Source organism: Chrysochloris asiatica, unplaced genomic scaffold (assembly GCF_000296735.1).
Source record: "Chrysochloris asiatica unplaced genomic scaffold, ChrAsi1.0 scaffold00101, whole genome shotgun sequence".
Lineage (NCBI taxonomy): Eukaryota > Metazoa > Chordata > Mammalia > Afrosoricida > Chrysochloridae > Chrysochloris > Chrysochloris asiatica.
The window spans coordinates 8,670,964-8,692,628 of NW_006408619.1; positions in this window are offsets into that span (position 1 = coordinate 8,670,964).

Genomic DNA, 21,665 nt, shown 5'->3' on the forward strand with positions numbered 1-21,665 from the left:
GGGAGTAGAAAGCCTCATCTTTCTCCCACGGAGCGGCTGGTAGTTTCGAACCGCTGACCTTAAGGTTCGCAGCCCAATTCATAACCACTAAGCTACCAGAGCTCCCTGAGGAGCTTATAAAGTCAACCAATGTCAGAGCCTCAGCCCTAGAGACTCTGGTCCAATCCACCCAGCACAGAATTGGGTCTAAGATCCCCAGATGCCTCGAACGCACGGCCAGAGCCACTGTTCTCCGTAGTACTAGGGTAGAGCTTCTTAACTTGTCACCTACCCAACCCTCTGGAGAAGGCCACGGAGATATTTTCCTCTATCACATTAAAAATCCTTTACGTAGTTCATGAATCCATCTCTTGCAAGCTTAAAGCACAGAATCCATTGCTCGGAACCTAAAATTTAAAAGATCATTTCCCTTTGACACAGTAATAAGTAATACCAAATGCAGGTTAAGGTTTAGTTATAAGGATATTCACAGTTTACAATGATGGAAATATATGATTTACAAGTAGCCTTAGTTAAATTTATTGTGGCATCTCTAGGGTGGAATAGTACCTATTGGTTGGTTGGTTGATGATGTGCTGTGGAGTTGGTTCCAAGTCATAGTGACCCTGTGTAGGATTTCTGAGACTGTGAATCTTGATGGGAGCAGAAAGCCTCATCTTTCTCCCACATAACTGTTGGTAATTTCGAACTAATGACCTTGCGATTAGCAGCCCGATTCATTATGTTACCAGAGTTCTAGGGTGGAATAATACCTATTATCAATGCCTAATTCCACAGCCCCGAACACCAAGTCAGCCATTATAACACAGTTTAAAGGCCCAGCTTAAGGAGAGAGGTGCAGGCTGAAGCTTGGGCATCTCTAGGAATGCACCAACCCTGTGGACCTAAAGGTGCAGGGTCATAGTCTAAAGCAGAACATCAATTTTTTACAAACAAGGGGCTAGGGATCTCCTTCCAAAAGTATTTAATTAAATAGATAAACAAAAAGTGGTACATACATATCAAAGGATATTGTTGTTAAGTGTCATCGAGTCGGTTCCGACTCGTAGTGACCCCGTATAGGGTTTTCCAGGAGTGGCTGATGAATTTGAAGAGCAAACCTTGTGGTTCAAACTGACCTTGCAGTTCTGTGCTTATCCTACAGTGCCACACCAGGACTCCAATGGGATATTCCCCAGCCATAAAGAGAAATCATGTCTTGGTATGTGCTGCCACATGGATGAACCTTGAACACATTATGCTGAGTGAAGTAAGGCAATCATGAAAAGATAAATACTATATGATCCCACTTATATGAAATATCTAGAGTAGATAAGTATATAGAAACTGCAGTTTATGTGTGGTGGCCAGGAGTCCTGATGTGGCACTGGACCGCTCACTGAAAAGTCAACAGTTCAAGCCTACCAGCTGCTCCTTAGAAACAGGGTCGCTATGAGTTGGAACTGTCTCAATGGCGCTTCACAGCAAAAACAACAAGGGTGGGAAGAAAGGATGGTGGGAATATTTGTGAATGAATACAGGTGATGGGTGAACATGATGAACTTTGCATGTGAGGACTGCTGAAATGGCAAAATGGTCTGTTGTTTTTTACATACATATTTAAACCAAAAAACCACAATTGTCATCAATGTGTCAGAATAGAACTGTACTCCCTAGGGTTTTGGGTTTTTTTTCACTTTTGATTTTGAACTGAGTGCAGGTTTACAGACAAGATCATCAGTTTTACACTCAACAAACAGTACACTGTGGTTCACCTCAACGATGGTCATCCCCTCCCTGCAACAACAGTGATCCCACTTCCTCCCTGTGGTTCCTGTTTCCATTCCACCCACCTTCCCATCCCTTCTCAACTGTGTCCTTAGGAAAATGGTGCCCTTTTGATTTGGCATGATTGATCATTCCATGGTGAGCACACCTTATGAGTCCTTCCCACTCCATGTACCTATCTACTGCTTGACTGAAAATGGCCCCCGATGGTGAGTTCCTTTCCAGACCTGAAGGGTAGTCGAGGGCCATGGTTTAGGGTTCCTCCAGTCTCTTTCTGTATAGTAAGCGGAATCTTTATTTTTATGTAAATTTTGAGTGTTGTTGCACATTTTCTTCCACTCTATCAGGGTCCCTCGAACGTGATCCCTTTCAGGAAGGTTAGTTGTGGTAGCCAGGCACCATCTAGTTCTTCTGATCTCAGAGTCATGGAGACTGATGGTCACATGGTCCATTAGTCTGCTGGGCTAGTTGATTCCAAGCATCTTCAGTTCTCATCACTCTTCCTTCTTCTGCACGTGGAAAGCCCAATAACAGCACCATAAATGGTCACTCATGAGCTTTTAAGATCCCAGACGCTACTCACCAAAGTAGGATCTAGAACACTGTCTTTGTGGAGTGTGTTATGCCCATTGACCATGGTGTCCCCTGAGACTCTGGTCCTGAACTCCCAGACCCAGCAACTCATCGCCTTAAGCTGTTTGATAAGCTCTAGGAAGTTTCCATCATTTTGCCCGCTGTCTGCTCCACCACATCTATAGTTATGTTTTCAGGAAAGGTACATATTGATGTGCAAATATCCTCTTTCAAACTCTTATATATTTGTGGGTATATTCCCACTCTTCCTTCCATACTCATTCAGCCTGTGTCTCTGTCCATGTATTCACACACAGAGCACTGTTGTTCCAAGATTGTGTATATATCACTATTTACCTCTAGCCCCTTTAGCCCTCGCATACCTCACTGTGTCCTTAGGGGTTTTAATGGCTGATTTGGGGGAAGTAAGTCACCAAGCCTTTTTTCTGAGATAACTCTGAGTGAGTTGATCCTGCCGACCTTTTAGTCAGTAGTTGAGCACTTGGCCTTTTCCATCACTCATGTGTATTTACTACAATTTTAAAAATGTTTTTAAGGCTAAATCAGAATCTTCTAGATAGGATCCAGTACTCATTTATGAACTCTAGAGTTTAGAGACACTGAGATCAAAGCAGGCAAGGTCAGGAAGGAAAACTTCAGACAGCAGGACTGTTGGGCAGAGGCTCCCAAGGGACAGTCTTTGGTTTCTGCCATCCATTAGTGTCATCAATGCATTTTATAATAAGCTACAGCTGTCCTGGAGTCCTGGTGGGGCACTGTGGGATAAAGCGCTGGACTGCAAGGTCGATTTGAACCATAAGGTCAGCAGTTCAAACTCACTGGCCGCTCCTTGGCAACCCTACACAAGATTGTTATGAGTTGGAATTGACTCCACAGAACTTAACAACAACAACAGTATATTGATTGCTAATATTTCAGATGCATGGTGGGATCAAAACATTCAAGGCAGGGGGTAAATATCCTATTTCTGATTTATATCCATTTAAACTCAAACAGCATTCTGTTGTGACCCCTAACATTTTCACTAGCTTCACTGGTGGTGAGCAAACACTACAGCCCTAAGTATGACTTGCACCTCAACATAAAGAAAATAAAAATCCTCACAACTGGACCAATAAACAACATCATGATAAACAGAGAAAAGATTGAAGTTGTCAAAGTTTCATTTTACTTGGATCCACAATCAGTGCCCCTGGAAGCAGAGTCAAGAAAACAAAGAACAACGTGCAAAGGATCTCTTTAAAGTGTTCAAAAGCCACGATGTCACTTTGAAGGGTAAGGTGAGTTTGACCCAAGTCATAGTCTTTTCAATTACTTCAGATGCATGTGAAAACAATGAATAAGGAAGACCAAAGGAGACTCGACGCCTTTGAATTATGGTGTCGGTGAAGAATAATATATGTACCATGGACTGCCAGAGGACTAGCAAGGCTGTGCTGGAAAAAGTACAACCAGAATGCTCCTGAGAAATGAGAATGGTGGGGTTTGGGCTCATTTTCTTTAAACATGTTGTCAGGAAGGACAAGTCTCCGGAAAAAGACATGATGTTTGGTCAAGAAGGTGGTTAGTGAAAAAGAGGACAAACTTCAAAGATGGGTAGACACAGTGGCTGTGACAATGGGTTCCAATGCAGCAATGATTCTGAGGATGTCAGAGAGCCAGCAAATGTTTGGTTCTAATGCACAGAAGGTCATTGTGTACAGTGAAGAAGGAACTGACTTGACAACACCTAACAGCAACAACAGTTTTCAGAAATACACCTCCAGGCCTTTCTTCCTAGTCTGAAGTTGCATTGTAATCTGCCCACCATGAGTGGCTGTTGGTATCTGAAATACTGGTAACATTGCTTCCAGCATCACAGCAACTTTCAAGTCACCACAGTGCAACAAGCTGAGATGTAGTAACACAATCACTGCAACAAAGGGCTCAAATATCCCAACAATCCTGAAGATGTTGCAGGACCAGAAACATTTCATCCTGTTACCCATAAGGTCGCCTTGAGTCCTGTGCACTCCCGAGCACTTACAACAAACTCTAAGCACTTTGGTATAAAGTATCACATCCTGCTTCTCACTGCACCAAGTAGTCTGCAGGGCAGGCTATATTACCCATTTTCAAAATGGAAATAATTTAATGCTTAGAGAAGTTAAGTGAGTCTCCCTAAGTTCTTGAGTTATGCTAAGACTGACCCTATAGGCTACAACCTAAAACCAAAACCAAACTGTCATCGAGTTGATTCTCTCTCACAGTGATCCTAAAGGACAGAGTAGAAGTGATGCCCCATAGGGTTTCTGAGACAGTAAAAGTTTATGGGTGCAAACAGCCTCATCTTTCTCCTACTGAGAGGCTAGTGTGTTCGAACCACCAACCTTGTAGTTAGCAACCCAGTGCTTAACCCATATGACACTAGGGCGAAGGGAAGGAGACAAAAAGACCTGGGATTTTTTTTCCCCACCAATTGTCAGTAGAGTAAGCACCAAGGGAACCAGAAGAAGGGTCTGCCCAAGAAGGGTGTGCCTTTCTGGAAGATCCTTGAGAAGTGGGGTGACTAGGTAAGGTCAGAATCATAACTGAGAAGCAGATGACCTGGTTCTAGATTCAGAACTGCTCCCAAACAGTGTGATCTTGAGAAAATCTATCCCTGTTCACCCATCCCAAGTTTTGGATTCTTTCCAGCAGAAGAATTGAGCAGATGATATCTAGGCTCCAATTTAACTCTGTAATACAGATTCTGTTTATTCATCTCCTCTCTGGTATTCTATGGTTTATGCTTTTGAAAAGCAAATCAATTTGATTTCTTATTAAAAATACTTAATCTTCCTTCACATAAACGCCAGTGAACATAAAGTTATATGTCCCCAGAGGGGCTTGATTTTCCATGCCAAACCACAGACTCTGTTACATGATCAAAAAGAATGGCCACTTTAATCTCCTGCTGACAGCTATTAGAGATAAGTGCAGAGGAGGGTGGGGGAGACCCAAGCCAGTCAGCATCAGGATATCTTCCCAGACAGATGGAACATCCTCCCTAACAGGTTTCTGAGTCCCTGGGTGTCACTCAGCCACTAAGCCAAAAGGTTGGCAGCTTGGTTTCTACTCATAAAGACCTCATGTATGTCAGAGTAGAACCGTGCTCCTTAGGGTTTGTTCCCCACCCCCCACCCCCCGCTTTTTTATCATTTGTTTTATTTTTGTTGTCATTGTTGAGACTATACTCAGCAGACCACACACCAATTCAACAATCTCTACCTGCACAATTCAGTGATGTGCATCACATTCTTCAAGTTCTGCAACCATTCGTATCCTCCTTTTGAAAGTTGTTTCTCCCCCACTAACATAAACTCGCTGCCCCCTAAGTTTTCTGTCTAATCTTTTGAATTGCTGTTGTCAGTTTGATCTGACATGGATAGATCTTAAAAGATCACAATGCTCAAGTGAAACTATTGTTTGGTTTTAAGACACCATCTGGGTAGTTTTGATTGAAAGTTTAAAGATGATCTTGGGGCAATAGTTCCAAGAGGATCCATAAAATCTGGATTCTATGAGAATTTGAAATTCTTTTCTACATTTTCTCCCTTTTGATCAGGATTCTTCTATAGAATCATTGATCAAAATGTTATGGTATTCGAGCATCACCTGGTCTCACGGCAGTTGTTCATGGAGACAATTACCCACACATTCCATTTCCTCCTCTTCTTAGTGACTCTCCATCTTCCTCTGTGGCTCCAAGCAAATCAAGACCAATTGTTGTTTCTTAGATGGCTTCTTGCAAGTATTTAAAATCCTACGCACTGTTAACCTCAAGGTCAGCAATTCAAAACTACCAGCTGTTCAGCAGGAGAAAGATGAGATTTTCTGCTCTTGTAAAGACTTACAGCCTCAGAATCCCTGTACAGGGTTGCTATGAATCTGCATCTAACCACCACCACCACCGGGCACTGTGCAAAGAACTGGGAAACAGCCCAATTAACTGAGAGGTCCTAGGAAAGCATGATCCTTAGGACTTCCAATGATCTCTTCCAAGGCATCTCAGGATGGACTTGAAATGCCAACCTTTTGGTTAGCAGCCAAGCACATTAGCCATTTGCACCAGTCAGGGACTCCCTTCTCCCATAATAGTGAAACCCTTTTACTGGCTCTGTGTCCCAACCCCAGCTTCTGTGTGCTTTGCGTGTAAAGGCTTACACCTGCACCCTTCTTTCAGAAGGCCACTTTGGGTTCCCAGAGCTTCTCCTCCTCCATCAGCCCATCACTACAAGAGAGGATGTGGGCATAGATGAAGAGTGTGAGCTTGGGAGGGTCTGGGGAATCCCTATTTGGTCCTCAGTAAATCCTACTTCACCCAAGACTAGTGCAAGTGATGAATTTATGAAGATGCATTTCTTATCAACACTCTGAAATTTACATCTCATTTATGAAATTGACAGCCTAGCATAATCATTTTAATGTAGAGCTGTGATTTATAATCTGTGGCCCAATTTTAAGAATGCAAAGTTCATATTCTATAGGAGACAGAATCCCCTTGAGGGACTAGACCAAGACAAGAAGCACAGGGCCAGCCAAAGCTCCCCACCCCAACACCAACCAGGGACCACTGGAGGTATCTCAAAACACAGCTCTATTTGCACAAACTTTTCACAAGTGGCCTTGAATTCAAGATGGAAATTTACCCTGTGTTGAGCATCAACCACCAGAAAAGAGACTTTCTACTGTTTTCTCCCAGACTCTGCCAAGTTACCGAGGCCACCCACACTCCTCAGATCATATTATCACCCTGGTGCTGTTGCTAAGCTCAGTGCTCAGATGGGCCAACACAGCCCTTTGGTGAAAGAGGTTATGTGTCTGGTGACAAATATTTATTAAGGACCTACTGTGGATCAGGGAGTCTCTGAGTGGCACAAGCAATTAAATGATCTACTACTTAGTAAAAGACTGGTGGTTTGAATCTACCTAAAGACCCCTTGGAAGACAGTCTTGGTGATCTAATTCCAAAAATGCAGCCATTAAAGAACCCCTGGAGCACAGTTCTGCTGTGACACACATGAGGTCACCATGAGTGGGGACTGACTTGGCAGTCACAGGTTATTATGGGTCAAATACTGAACTATGCGCTCAGCTTACAGTAGCAAATAAAACAGGTAGTCCTGCCCTCCCAGAGCTTACGTCTCAGTGTTCATGGGAGAAGGATAAAGGAAAGAGTCAGACAGTTAATAAAACAGGCAAAATACATAGCATGCCTAGTGTCAGTAATTCCATGGAGAAATATAGAGGCTGGGAGAGAAGGTACCAGGGTGGTGATTGGGTTGCAGTCTTCCCAGGCTGGTCAAGGAGCATGTGAGTAAGAACTTGTAAGGGGAAGGAATGGAGCAGGTGTATATTAGGGGAGAGGGGGACCCAGGAAGAATAAAGAAGTGCAAAGTCTCTGAAATGTGGGCCTTCCTGGCAGAGGTGAAAAGGAACAGCTTATACCCCCAGATTCTGTGTTTAAACAGGCTTGTGTTTAAGCCGGACTGAAGACGAAAAAGTGTTTTTGCATCAGACTGGCCCATTGTGCCCTTCCCTGGACTGGCTAAATATGTGTCCAGTAGAACAGTGTCCTTCCTGACCTGCTCCCACCTCAATCCCATCCTTTTCATGCCTCCTCTGTGACACCTGCTTCATAGACGTTAGTGGTCCTCTATGAAGCTGCTCTCTAGGGGGTCCCAACTTCAGCTTTGGACTCACCCCAGAGACGCGGCCTCAGGCAGTGGACACATCCAGAGCTGATTCCCTTCTGGGTACCAGTGAGAATCCACGCACAGTATAGCTGCCCACTTGCATGCACTCTCCACAGGGTCAGCGGGGGCTGTGGGAGGGACCTTTGTCCTGAGTGTATCTAGAGTCTCGCCCCTGCATTCTCCCTGCCTTCACTCCACCTCTTGCTCATCCTTCAGGACCTCACTAGCGCCCTATCCACTTCTCAAAGTCGCCTCTCACTTGAAAGACCTTCTTTGGATTCCAATTGCAATTTCTCCCCCATCAAAGCAGAAATCACAGCCGATCCTATTCCCCTATTCCTATTGGCTGAGCTTGTTCCCCTCCTAATCTGGAGGCTCCTTGAGACAGAATGTGGACTTACACTTGCCACCCCACACCCAGAATAGGCCCTGTGCTTTTGGGATTGAGTTGAAGATGTTCCCTGTAAGAGGCTGCTGATGTTGCATCCTGCCAAGCCTCAGGGTCTACTTCTTCAAGGCCTAAGATCCACTGCTTAGAGTAAGACCTGAAGGGTAGTCTGGGGTACAGTGACCCCACTTTTCCTTGGCTGACCCTCAGAAGAGTTGCAGCTCAGAAATCCAGGACATTATAAATTGAAGTGTAAAGTCCCAGGCATAAAGTGCTATAGACGATAATACGATTACATTTTCATGTTTTTTCTCAAAACATAAGACCTTGGTCATCTTTAGAGCCAAAGCCAATTTGAGCTCTTCCCTGGCATTGATGGGGCTCAGTTCAGGAAGGGCAGCCTGTTTTACAAGAGTTTACAGAAAAAAAGAGAAGGTTCAGAGGGGTCAAAGGGATCCGGTTGAATTGAGCTGAACTTGGAAAGGAATGGAAGGTCAACCTCACAGGTCGTCTCTAGGTCAGGGCAACAAGGGATCCAAAAGGAGAGTGTTCCTCGTGTAAACAATACCCAACATGCCACTTTATAGGTACTTTTGTAGCCAGGGTTAGTTTTACCTAACCCTGTAATCAGGTGGGTGGATGGCACTGAGGGTCACTTAGCTCAGACCTCATTCACAAAGTACCTCACACTCAAACTCTTGAATCTGTCACCAGTGAAGCCCTGCACAGAGCCACAGGGCTGTGCTGCGAGGACAGAGGAAGAGAAGAAGGTATTCATTACGTGGCTCAATGTCCCAGGACAGGACTAAACAGCTGCAGTGCATTACGAAAGAATAAGGTTTTGTAAATCCTCTCATTCTCTTTCAAATAGCACAATTCTATCATATTGTATTTTTTTATAAAAGGATTGATTTATGTTAAATATGCCATAATTCCAAAAAGGAAAGATACTCCGGTACATTAGCAGTGAGTACATGTGGTGCCCAGATCTGGGTCTCTAATATCAATCTCTACTATAAAGAGCCAGGACTCCACAGAGAACAAGCTGATTCCAGGCCTGGCGGAGGGTAGGTACAAGATGAACCTGGAATATCTTGTTATGCCAGAAAATAAAGAAATGCTCAAAAATGGGAGGGGTGGGGGAGGACCCAGCTTGGAGGAACATTCACTGTCTAAATCTGGAACACTTTGAGCACCAAAATAATTAAGTACAGTAATGAATTATAGACCATTGGAAAAAAATAAGAATTCATGTGTCCATGCTGGTCATAAGTAGGTAAATAAACTAATAGGGACTGGAAGGGATTTTGCTTACAGAATACTAAGAGTCAACTGTTAAATGTAGAGAGAGCTCTAAAACTGGAAAAAATCATCACTTTGCAAACTATCAGATCAGGCAAGAAACTCCCATGGATGCTAAATCTAGGGGACATTTTGAGGAGGGCCAGGATATTTGCCTGGTCAGTCCTGGTGTGGCACTGTAGGATCAGCACTGGACTGCTACCCACAAGGTCAACTATTCAAACCCACCAGCTGCTCTTGGGAAACTCCATACAGGGTCGCTATGAGTCAGAACCAACTCTCCAGCACTTAAGAACAAATGACGACAACAACAAAAGTATCTAGGAAACTCTCTGGGATACTATTATTCTGTTCCGTAGAGTCACTGGGAGTCCGAATGAACTTGATGGCACACAACAACAAAGTGTTTCCTCATAGACTGCTTGTTTTGCAGGGTAGAAAGTAACAATTATACACTGCCAAAATTAGGTAACACCTAGACCAGGTGATCAAAACTAACACTATCAGTGAGAGATGTGACCTCCTGAGGAGGACATGTCATCACCTATGTGTGGTGGAAGAAAACTCCAAGAGTTAATGGACAAGGAGCAAAGCGATTCTACGCAACTAGCTTCTCAGGATACCATCTGTGCATTCTGTGAGCCTGTGATCTCCCTTTGAGGGCCTGAAGGGTAAGCAACCTTCTGCCGAGTTGTTCTTTCTTTGATGAAATGGAAAACTCCAACAGAGAAGCTCTCAAGAATCTTACATATCAGGCCCTTCTGAGCCCCTTACAATAGGAAAACAAAGAGCAGAAGACCACGGCAGACTTGTCCACCAGTCCCCTACTCAATCCTATCTATGATACTTGCACTGAGTCCAACTTATCCTCTACTAATGTCCAGTTCTGACATCCTAAACGTTATGGTGGCAGTATTGATTTTAACCAATCTAGAGATGGGCTTAGAAAGAGCAATAGTGTTTTGAAGATTAAATCACCAACCAGAACCACATCGGTGCCTGTCTTGACAGACATGTGGTCTCCCTCATTAGAATGATTCATTTGTTTTATCTGTTATGTGGATTCAACAAAACTAACATTTTACTGACATCACAGCGCTTTTTCATGCCTAGACAAAAATGACTCTCACCTTCCCTCCATCCTCTCTCTCCACAGAAGGTGAGAAGCACAACTCCCTTTGGGGGTGATTGGTCCCTACCGCAGTCAAGAATACAAACTCTCATTGTGAGGAAACATCAGGCAAACACAAAATGAGGGATATTCTATAAAAAATAAGCAGGGGGAGGGTGCTGTATTCTTCAAAACTACCGGTGTCATAAAAGGCTAAGAAAGCTGTGAAATATTACAGAGCAAAGAAAGCTAAAGAGACATGGCATTCAACCTTGACCCGAGGCTGGATCCTATACTGGAAGCAGGAACCATGTTAACATGAGCACTGGGTAAACTGGTAAAGTCAGAGTACAAAGTAAAGACTCGCTAAAAGCATTACATCAACGTTAAATTTACTGAAGTCGATACCTGCAAAGTGGTTATTTTTGACTTCTCTACTACCAGTATCACAGAAATACCACAAGGGGATGGCTTTCACAAGCAGAAATTTATTCTTTCATAGTTTAGGGTGCTAGAAGTCTGAATTCAGGGTGCCAGCTATGGGAGGAAGTTCTCTCTCTGTCAGCTCTGGGGAACAACAGTCCTTGTTATCAAGCCTTCCCTGGGTCTAGAGGTTTCTCAGCACAGGGATCCCTGGTTGAAAGGATGAATTCCACTCCTGGTTCTTCTTCCTGTGTGCTACTGATTGTCCCTCTGACTTATGCTTACTTGTTCTGTTTCTTTGTTTTTTAGTTGCCGTCAATAAGAAAGTCACTTGTTTTTTAAAAAAATCCAAATGCTGGCATTGTCCAGAAAATTTTAACAGGTTTCTTTATAATTGTTATAAAGTTGAACTGCTGAAACTTGTTCAGTGAAACATTTTGACTTGCATTAGTGCTTTATGTCCCCGCATTTATATGAAAAATTAACACAAATGAAAAAGAAAAAACTGCCAATACCTGATTTCTGTCCCCTATTTTTCCATTCATAATCATATACTTAGGTACCATTTGACCCCATGGGGGGAAAATAATCTAACACTCAGAACTACCAATAACAGGAAGAAGAGAACATTTTTTTTTTTTTAAAGAATGAAATGTCACCTATTATAGTGTATTCTCCATGTGTGCGGCGTGTTAACTGGATGTCTTTTGGCATAATTGTTACACATTTGACATGGATAGCACACAGGTTGGTGTCTTCAAAAAGGCCAACCAGATAGGCCTCACTTGCCTCACTTCAACATTTGTTTGATCCTTTGCCTTGCAAACAGTGCAATCTATTTAGCACTGTTTTCCATTTTCCTTTTAGACCTGCAAAGCACCAATTACTGCACTCTAGAAACGCAGCTCTGTTTTGAAGTTCTGAGCTATTTCTTGCACCAGATGCTGGAAGAGGAGTTTATGAATCAAAAGTTTGGTGGACTTCTGATAATGTCTAATGTCATTTTGTTGTTGTTGTTAAGTGCCGTTGAGTTGTTTCCGACCCATAGCAACCGTGTACAGGGTTTCCGAGGCTGTAAATCTTTACGGGAGCAGAACGCCTCATCTTTCTCCCGCGGAACAGCTGGTAGTTTCGAACTGCTGCTCTTAAGGTTCGCAGCCCGATTCATAACCACTACGCTACCAGAGCTCCTTATTACCAGGCCTGTAATGACAAGGTTTCTTCACTCCTCCAGTAGAGGGCGCACTCTTATGAGTGGCTTTAGTTGTCAGTTGCTTCCTGGGTGCTTTCCCACTGGTTGATTTGCGGACTGTCTGCTTTGTATGAGCCATGGTGTGGAGACCTCCTCACTTACCCCTTCTCCTTCAGCTGGAGTTCCAGGGCTAGAACCGGCGCTGACGTTAGAAAGTTCCAGCGGTGCGCCAGCTGCTGCGAACACAATTTGCTTGCTTGTTTGATCTCTTTTATATCTCAAAAGAAATTGACTCAAGATACAACCTAGTCCTGCAGGTGTAACCTGCCTCGTTAACAAAAGTGCCAGCAATTCTGCCTCATTAACATCATAGAGATTAGGATAATAATAGGATAACCACATTCAATCACAAATATAAATTTGTAATACTGAGTCATGGAGTAAGCAACTTGACACATTTTGAGGTGACACAATTCAATCAATAACAGTTATGTACGAGAATATTTTTATTCTAAGGACATACACATCGAAATATTTAGGAGTAAGGGTCATGGGTCATGAGGCATATAATTTACCCTCAAATAACTCAGAAAAGAAATGGGAAATGACAGATAGATAGATTGATGGACAGACAGACAGCTGGGTGGGTAGATGGATGTGTGATAGAGGTACAGATGAGGGAAAAACAAGTGTTAAAAATAAACCCATTGCCAGTGAGTCTATTCCAATTCATAGTGACCCTCTAGAACAGGGCACAACTGTTCCTTATGGTTTCTGAGAATTTAATCTTTATGGGAGCAAACAGACTCATATTTTTCCTGCCGAGCAGATGGTAGGTTTGAACCACCAACTTTGTGGCTAGCAGCCCAATGCCTAACTGTGTTAAAAATTGTTGTTGTTAAGTGCCATCCAGTTGGTTCCAACCCATAGCAACCCTGTATAGGATTTTCAAGGAGCGGCTGTTGAGCTTGAACCACCGACCTTGCAGTTCAAACTGACCTTGCGGTTCAGCACATTAACCCACAGTGCCACACCAAGCGCCATTAAAAACAGATGGGGAAAACAGTTAACAGTAAGTAAATCTGGGGAAACAATGTGTTTGTTTTCTTTGTACTGTTTCTATTTTTACAAATTTTCTGTACATTTGAAATTATTCACAAAAAAATGTATATTTTTTTATTTGCCACAGTTTCTTTAGTCGCATTCTGGAGTTTGTTAATTTTTACTAGAGTCAATGCTTCAAATATGGAAGAGAACCAGACTGTCCTTGGTCTTTCAAAAGGTCTTTCATCTCGTCCTCTCTTAACAAAAGGCGAGGGGCAAAGACCCCTTTGGAGGAGGTCAGTCCCTCCTCGGGCACCAGCTGAATGACCAGAGTCTCAGCTGGCTCAATTCACATTTAGATAAGTAAGATGTTGTTGTCGTTAGGTGCCATTGAGTCGGTACCAACCCATAGTGACCTTATGCACAGCAGAACGAAACACTGCCTGATCCTGGGCCAACCTCACTACTGTAGACACAATTGAGATTTTTGTTAAGATTCTTACACTGAGGTTGCGTGAAAACAGCCAGACTGCAAAGCTATTTGAACTGCAAGGTCGGTGGTTCAAACTCACCAGCTGCTCCTTGGTAACCCTATACAGGGTCGCTATGGGTCTGAATTGACTCAACGGCACTCAACAACAACAACAACAAACTTCCCTAGGTACTGCCTCACTGCCCAGTCCTCTTCTCCCAACATACCTTTTTCCTAAGCAAGGTCACCTTCTCCATATCTCAGAGGTATGGAGACCAATGCAAATTTGACATAGTGTTTTATCTCTGAAGGGGGTGTCTGAGCTATCTAGTGCTGTTATTACAGAAATATCACAAATGGAAGGCTTTCACAAACAGAAATTTATTCTCTCACCCTTTAGAAGGTTGTAAGCCTGAAAACAGTGTACCAGTTCTGTCTTCTTTCAGCATCTGTAGGCCCCATCCTCCTTAGTGTTCTCCTTGGGTCTTAACATCAACCATTCCCTGGATGAACAGCTTCCCAGTGCAGGGACCTCAGGGCCAAAGGATGCACTCCACTTCTGACTCTTCTTTCTTAGTGGCAGTGGGCCCCTCTTTCTCTGCTCATGTCTTTCTCCTTTTATCTCTTGGAAGAGAAAATGTATTGCATATCACACTGTTGGGAATCTCCCCAACATTGGATCAGGGTGCTGGTGGGATTCAGGGTGGTGCCTAAGGTCAACAAGCTGGGGAAAAAAATGTCAAAGGGCAGCTCGAGAAGACAAAGTCAAGTATCCTAATGAAATGTGCAAAGACCTGGAGTCAGAAAACCAAAAGGGAAGAACATGCTCGGCATTTCTCAAGCTGAAAGGACTGAAGAAAAAAATCGAACCTTGACTTGCAATGTTGAAGGGTGCGATGGGCGAAATATTAAATGATGCAGAAAACATCTAAAAACAATGGCAGATACACATAGAATCGCTGTATCAAAAAGAAATAGTCATGTTCAACTATTTCAGGAGGTCATATATGATCAAGAACTGACGGTACTGAAGGAGGAAGTCCAAGCTGCACTGAAGGCATTGATGGAAAAACAAGGCTCCAGGAATCGATGGAATATAAAGTGAAATCTTTCGACAAACTGATACAGAACTGGAGGCATTCATTCATCCGTACCGAGAAATCTGGTCAACCAATTGAAAGAGACCCATATTTGTGCCCATTCCAAAGATAGGTGACCCAGTGGAACGCAGAAATCATCAAACAATATCATCAGTATGACACGCAAGTAAAATTTTTGAAGATAATTCAAAAACTACTGCAACCACTTATAAACAGAGAACTGCCAAAAATTCAAGCCAGATTCAGAAGAGGACATAGAAGTAGGGATATCATTGCTGATATCAGATGAATCTTGGCTGAAAACAAAGAACACCAGAAAGATATTTACTTGTGCTTTATTGACTATGTAAAGGTTTTCAACTGTGTGGATCATGACAAGTTACATATAGCATTATGAAGAACAGGTATTCCAGAACACTTAATTGTGCTCATGAGGAACCTATACATAGACCACAAGGCAGTCATTCAAATACAACTAGGGAATACTGAATGATTTAGAATCAGGAAAGGTGTGTGCCAGAATTGTGTTCTTTCACCATACTTACTCAATTTGTATACTAAGAAAATGATCCTAGAAACTGGACTATATGAAGAAGAGTGTGGCATTAGGATTGAAGGAAGACATATTAACAACCTGTGATATGCAGATGATACAACCTTGCTTGCTGGAAATGAAAAGGACATAAAATACTTATTGATGAAGATCAAAGATCATAGCCTTCAGTATGGATTACACTTCAATGTAAAGACAACGAAAATCCTCAGAATTGGACAAATAAATACCATCATGATAAATGGAGAAAAGACTGAATTTGTCAAAGACTTCATTTGCTTGGATCCACAATCAACACTCATGGAAGCAGCAGTCAAGAAATCAAACGATGTATTGCACTAGGCAAATCTGCTGCACAAGATCTCTTTAAAGTGTTAAAAAAAAAAAACCAAAGATATCAGTTTGAGGACTATGGTGCGCCTGATGCAAGCATGGTGTTTTCAATAGTCTCGTTTGCATATGAAAGTTGGACAGCGAATAAGAAAGACTGTAGACAAATTGATTCATTTGAGTAGTGGTGTTGGGGCAGAATTTGAAGATACCATGGACTGCTAGAAGAACAAACAGGTCTGTGTTGGAAGAAGTACAGCCAAAGTGTTCCTTAAAAGCCATACTTTAAGTATGTTGTCAGGAAGGACCAATCCTTATAGAAGGACATCATGCTCAGTAAAGTTTGGAAAGTCAGCAAAAATGAGCTAGATTGATACAGAGGCAGCAGCAATGTGCTCAAACGTAACAACAATTGTGATGATTGTGCGGGACCAGGCAGTGTTTTTGTTCTGTTGTGCATAGAGTTGTTATGAGTCAGAACCGACTCAATGGCATTTAGAACAACATCTCTCCCTTAATCCTGTTATCATAGGCGATCATCACATAACTGCCAAATGACTGAGAATCATGGTCCAGCCAAGCTGATGCATGTCTAGGGGACTGTTGTTGTTAACTGCCTTCAAGACGGTTCCAACCCATAGCGACCCTGTATGGGGTTTCCTAGGAGCAGCTGGTGAGCCTGAACCATCGACCTTGTGGTTCAAACCAACTTTGCAGTCCAGCACATTAACCCACAGTGCCACGCCAGGACTCCTATTTGGGCTGGGGCAGTTGGGGGATGGCGTGCATAATTCAATCCATGACAGAGGGAAGGGATGGGCTAGGAATGGAGAGCAGCACACAGGGCTTCTTCTAGACTGTGCTTAACAGTTTTTAACTGGGGAAAGAGCATGTAGGTATGTGTGCCTTTTTCTTCTTTATACCTTATATGTGTTCCATGAATATTACCTTACAGATACTCAATATTCAATAAAAAAAAAATTAAAAGGTCCAACTTCTCCATCTTGTCTTCTTTAACAGGTCCTTCTCCAGGACTCCTTTGATCTAAAATGCACCATTCTGCAGCTGAAGCCATGCTCTGCCTCTACAGTAGCTGTCAGAGGCATCTGCTTCTTTCTAGCTCTGTGTCCAGGACCTAAGTCAGTGCCCTCTGGCTGTCTGCATTCACCTTCACATCCATGCTCTAAGCAGCAGCCAGAGGGGTCTTTTCAAAACAAAAATCTTCCTCAAACTCCATCCCTACATAAAACCCTCCTTCTGTTTACTCTTAAGATAACTTCCCAAAGCTTTAACAAGAGCTACAAGACATCAAGTGGACTACCCCAAAAGCCTTACCTCACTGCTCTCCACCATAGTTCTAGCCTCGACCAAGGTCTTTTACAGATTCCTTGGGGTCACCTCAGCGTTTTCACACAGGCTATTTCATGACCCTGAATGTTTTCCCCTCCCCCAGACTCCTTAACCTCTCTCACAGCCATTCATCCTTCAATTTCAAGCTGACTGCTCTTCTAATACAATCTCTCCCAAGTCACTAATTAACTGGCGTAAATTACGCTGCTGGCTATAGCTTTGTCTGGATTGATTGATCCAGGCAGAGAAGTAACAGAAGAAAGGACATGATTTTGGGAGGGAAGAACACAGGACCAGGGATATGGGGTGACCAGGGATAATGGCCTCCCTGTGAGTGACATCACTAAGTGGGGGTACAGTCCACACCCCTCATGCCCCTCAACTGCATCATCAGGTGACAGTGTTAGAATCATATGACAATCTACAAATGACTGTGCATAATTTTTGGAGTTCTAGTGGAGCTCTGGTAGCGTAGTGGTTACAAATCGGGCTGTGAACCTCAAGGTCAGCAGTTCGAAGCTACCAGCTGTTACACGGGAGAAAGATGAGGCTTTCTGCTCCTGTAAAGACTGACAGCCTCAGAAAGCCTGTATAGGGTCGTTATGAGTCAGAACCAACTCCACGGCACATAACCACCACCACCAGGCACTGTGGGTTAATGCATCAGTCTGAACCCCAAGGTCGGCGGTTCAAACTCTCTAGTCACTCCTCGGAAACCCTGTACAGGGTCACTATGGGTTGGAATCAACTAGACAGCACTTAACAACAATATAATTTTTATGCAGTTTTATAACAGAAATGTATTAATTTTTATAATAATATAAAGAGACCAACAGGACTAAAACTATGCTAATTTGCTTTTTGAACCTTCTGATGTGCTCAGCACAGGGTTGTCTTTGTCGTTCAGCGATGGTTGCAATCATGTGATTTCATCTGCACAGACTCCAAGCGCGTGCCGTTGCTTCCACGGTGGCCAGTGTTGGAATAATCGCTGATCTTGTCAAATTTCTGGTGTTTCAGCTCCGGTGCTATGGTAATTAGTATCACTTCTTTGAGCCTGAAATAGTAATTAAAGGAAAAGAAAGAGAAGAATAGTGTTGCAACCAAAAATATTGTCATTCAGTGTACAAAGATTTTACAAAAACAACTTTACTGTTAGTATTCACATAATCCAACAAATATTATATTACTGCAATTTACAATGGTATGTATCACATACTATTCTATAATTAGAGTCCTGGTGTGGCACTGTGGGTTAATGTGTCAGACTGCAAAGCCGTTTGAACTGCAAGGTCGGCGGTTCAAGCTCACCAGGTGCTCCTCGGAAACCCTATACAGGGTCGCTATGGGTCAGAACCAACTCCATGGCACTTAACAACAACAATAATTCTATGATTAAAATTTATCGTAAACGTCAGTAAGGATTCTGTACGGTCTGGTACGGGGGAGGGCTCCAGGGGTGGGGGTGACACCACATCTGGTGACACTGTGGTTGTTGTTGTTGTTGTTATGTGCCATGGAGTTGGTTCTGACTCATAGTGACCCTGCACAGGGTTTCCGAGGCTGTAAATCTTTATGGGAGCAGAAAGCCTCATCTTTCTCCCATGGAACTGCTGGTAGTTTCGAACTGCTTTCCTTGCAGTTCGCAGCCCGATTCCTAACCACTATGCTACCATCTGGTGACACTACCATTCCCCAAAGCAGACACGAAGCAGGCCTTCCAGTTGTTGTGAAGTGCCATCAAGTCAGTTCCAACTCATAGCAACCCTGCATAGGGTTTCGAAGGAGCGGCTGGTGGATTTGTACTACCAGCCTTGTGGTTAGCAGTCAAGTGCTTATCCAATGTGTCACACAGAGACCTTCCAGGAAGGGAGGGTGGTGTTAATTCTGTCTCCCCCAAAGCTTCCCAGCCTCATCTCTTGAGAGGAACAAATGAACAGCCCACCCCAAAGGCCTTCAGAACCGGGGTGACGAACTACGGGCCCTTTTGTCTGGTGAAAGCATAGCCCTTAGTGGGTTTCACAGCTGCAGAGGCTGCTAGGTGTCAGGGGAGGAATCAGGGAACAGGCAACATGGGAGACCTAGCAGTGACTATTGGACCTGAGTGTGACAGGGTTTCCAAGGCTGTAAATCTTTACAGGAGCAGAAAGCCTCATCTTTCTCCCACAGAACAGCTGGTAGTTTCAAACTGCTGACCTTGAGGTTTGCAGCCCGATTTGTAACCACTACGCTATCAGAGCTCCTTGGAGAGGCCCATATAGATACAGCTCTTGGCCCCAGCTGAGATCACAACTGACAACCAGTTAAATGATGACGATGACTTCCATCCATTGAGTCACACCTTTTCAAACAAGGTTCCAGGCATCATGGGGCAGAGGTACATCATCACTACCCATGCCCTGTCCAAGTCTCTGAACAACTGAATCTGTGATCATAATAAAATGGTTGTCTTATGCAACTCATTTTGGGATGATTTATTTTGCAGCAACAGTAACGGAAAGGTACAAGATGTTAATAGATATTATCCCAAAAACAGAGTTGGGGTTCTATAATCAAAAGTTTTGGAAAGTGCTTGGTTACCCAAATTTCAAGTAAAACAGAGTCATATTTTACTGGACCAAAAGCCGTGCCATCAAGCCGATTCCAACTCATGGAGACCCCATGTGCTACATGCTCCCTGGGAGTTTCTTGGGATAACCTTTAATATTATAATGTGCACTGTGATTATATGGTGATATGGTGTTTGGTGTTTCCTAAACATTTTTTTTTCCATGGACTATTGTTCTGCAAAAAACTGGTGGTCCACCTCTAACCTTATAGAAAAGTCATGTGAGGCCCAGATAAGTTCGGAGACTTACCTGGACATGCCCACTCAGAACTAGAACCCAGGTAACCCAATACCTGGCTTGGAGTTGGAACCACAGAGCCAGACATCTCACTCAGAGACAGCTCAGTGTGGGGCGTGTGGAATGGGCCCATATGGCTGCAGAGCCAAGTGGAAGTGTCCAGTGGCTTTCTCTCCTCACATCTCTTCCCCTATTCTTTCATCCTGTCTTATGAGCTAAGCCCCTCACTCCTGCCTCCTTCTTCAGTCCTTCCCATCCCCCTTCCATCTCTTGTCTCCTTGGGCATCTCTGGTCCCCCACAGGCACTTGAACACATGGGAAAGGAGAAGCAAGAGTGAGTATCAGTCCCGTCCCTGTATATCCTCATTCCTCTCCATATACACCACACACAGACCTACACTAACACACCACGTACACACACTACATACATGCACATCACACACACTTATACCACACACACACACTGCCCACCTCTAGAGCCAACCTCAGCCCCTCACAGCTGGGTCTGCCTCTCTGAAAGCTGCTTCTTTGCTCCTGAACACTGCCTGTTGTCCCCTCCACTGAGCTGGTCAACTCCTCCTCCTCCTCCTTCCAGCCCTGGCTGGGAGAAGAACACAGCCCTGCCTTGTCCCTCCGCTTGATATTTCCAGTAAAAGCACCTCAAACACAATCTTGCTGCCACTGCCCTAATTATGTGTGAAATCATTTTTTTTTTTTTTTAGCTTGAAACCAAAGCAAACAAGTGCATACAGAGAAACCCATTCTCTGTGGCCCAGGAGGAATGGGTCTTGCTTCTGGTGGGTTACCTCAGGCCTGCACAGAGGCCCGGCTGTGTTTCGCAAGCTGCCCACCAGGCCTGACCAGGGAGGCAGTCCACCCCCTCAGAGGAAAGTGGGTTTCAGTTTGTTCTTCACCTTCTACACAGGCCTGCAAGAGCCTCCCACAGGCCAGCATCACCTAAGACTATGGGAACATGACTCTGGAAAAGAGTAAGGGTTCCTCAGAAAGACAAGGACCTGTTCTCCTGAACAAGCCAGATGATTCTTCCCCCCTGGGTTGTTTTACTTTCATTTTTATCATATTTTAATACTTTATTTGGGGTCTTCAGGAATTCAATGATAGTCATTGTTGTTTTTTCATTTGTGACCACATCTCTTTTTCCATTCCTTTCCGTGTTTCTACTCCATTCCTTCTCCTACCCCATTTACATTCCCACCTCCACATTCAGATGAGTTTAATGGTGGTGGTGGTGGTGATGTGCTGTGGAGTCAGTTCTGACTCAAAGTAAACCTGTATAGAGTTTCCAAGGCTGACATTCTTTATGGGGGCAGAACGCCACGTCTTTCTCCCAAGGAGCCACTGATGGATTCAAACTGCTGATGTTGCAGTTACCAGCCCAACACATAACCCACTATGCCACCAAGGCTTATATATATATATATACAGTGAATAAGGAAGATCGTAGAAGAATTGATG